Source organism: Seriola lalandi, unplaced genomic scaffold (genome assembly GCF_002814215.2).
Source record: "Seriola lalandi dorsalis isolate HSWRI2012SDOR001 ecotype SW California unplaced genomic scaffold, Sedor1 jcf7180002054177, whole genome shotgun sequence".
NCBI classification, from domain to species: Eukaryota; Metazoa; Chordata; class Actinopteri; order Carangiformes; family Carangidae; genus Seriola; species Seriola lalandi.
In genome coordinates, this window is record NW_019524730.1 from 71,533 (window position 1) to 73,464 (window position 1,932).

Here is a 1,932-nt window from a genome sequence, read left to right on the forward strand (position 1 = left end):
GACCTTCACACACACAGTAAGACACTGTTTCTACTGTTTCTAATAGATTTATATTCATGACGATGAACCATTAGAGCTGATTCTAAGTTGGATCTTGGGTTTCCTCACCAGAATCTACTGATGGTCTTTCTGTAGCAGAACAACTCAGAACCTCCATGTCGGAATTTACACCTTCAGAAAATATTCATTTGTCTTTGCCCTGATGTTGAACCCTCTTCCACTGGTGCTGTAACAGGTCTGTACCTGAGGAGAGGGTGAGAATAAGAACAATACTGAAATAATATGAATGAAACATGTTTGTGTTGCAGAGGTGAGTCCTACAGACAGAGAGCAGAGTCTCCAGTCCCCAGCTGTTGGTCTATGAAGAGTGACCGGTCCAAAGATATTCCTCCAGCCTTCAGTAATGAACCTGGACCTTCACACACACAGTAAGACACTGTTTCTACTGTAAACTGACCTGATGGAAAATAAATTATTTATATTAATGATGCAGTTACTGCAGAAACCACCTGAAACTACAAACTGAAATGGATCTTGTGGGTTTTATAACTAGAATCTATTGATTGTGTTTCTCTAATAAAACAACTGGAAGCTCAAGAATGAACACTAAGAAAATATTCATGTATCATGATGAAGTGTCTAAAAAATCTGAAAGCTCTGAGTCATTAGTAAGTGGACCTTTGAGTCTGGATCCTCTCCGTTATATCTTGTTCCTCACATAGTAAAGTAATCTGGACAAAGAAGAGCAGAAGATGTTCAGGTGTAGATTCAGACCACTTCTCCACTGATGCTGTTATTTGATCCTTGACAGTAGAGAGTGACAGAAAACATGAAGGGAACGATGTACAGGAAAGACAGCTGTCCAGATGTGCAGCTCAGACACATCTGTTACACGCTGTGTGTCTGAGACTCCTGCTCGCCCATAACTCTTCAGACCACTTCTAATCTCAGTGCAAACCTCACTGGCCCAAGCTGAGCTGCACAAACTGATGTAAAACATCAATGACATGATCAGCTCAGTCTTAACAGAGGCTTTTACTGTGAAGTAGCTGCAGGAAGTCTGTCATTTGTATTGATAGCAAGCTACAGGCCCATCACTACATGTTTAATCAGACAGCCAGATAGGGAAAACAAGTTCTTGAAGTTATTTTTTGGGCATGTTGAGCCTTTATTTTGACAGCCACAGTGAGAGAGAGGAAGTGACGCAGGAAAGGGCCACAGCTCAGACTGGAGCCTGGGCCACTGCAGTTAGGACTCAGTGTTAACGGTTCGCTCTGGAGCAGGTGAGCCACCGAGGCGCCCCGAAGAGGAAACAGTTGATTAGTGTTGTAGAGTTTGAAACTAAGAGTGTTGAAATTAATCATTTTAATTCAGACTGAATGTTGAATTTAAACAGAAAAGAAGCTGCACTTTGACTTTTCTCTGTGACCATCAGAGCTTCATGAAACAAAGTAAAGTTTCTGTCACAACTTCATCTACGTCCAAGGTGCACAGAGAAAGGAAAAAGTCCAGAGAGGTCAAACCTCCAGCAACAGCTGCAGGAAACAGAAGCATTCAGCTCGAGGCCTTCATCAGATCAATGACCCTGATGAAGCCCTCGAGCCGAAATGCATCAGTCTCATAAAGTTACTCTATTTACTGCAGCTGCTGCTGGAGCTTTGACGCCATCAGAGCTTCTGGACAGTGTTGGACACATCTGGATATTTTACAACAGCAATCAACAAAGTTTTGTAGTGATAAAGAAATGTCTTCACAGGCTGAAGAGGAGGAGCCATGTCTCTGTGTCCAGCTGTGCTCTGTGTCAGGACGTCCTGAAGGATCCAGTCTCTACCAGCTGTGGACACTGGTTCTGCAGACATTGCTTCACCTCATACTGGGACCAGTCTGGTTCTTCAGGAGACTCCTCCTGTCCCCAGTGTGGACAAAGACCCA

At 43.3% G+C, this 1,932-nt stretch overlaps 1 long non-coding RNA gene across 1 annotated transcript in view; it reads left to right on the forward strand.

The window, feature by feature from the left end:
• The window catches only part of LOC147819252 (uncharacterized), a 2,605-nt gene continuing 673 nt past the window's right edge, over window positions 1–1,932 (forward strand). Inside the window, exons 1-2 of the long non-coding RNA XR_015437097.1 lie at window positions 1–16; window positions 309–428. This is a non-coding gene — a long non-coding RNA (uncharacterized LOC147819252). The remainder of the gene's footprint in view (window positions 17–308; window positions 429–1,932) is intronic.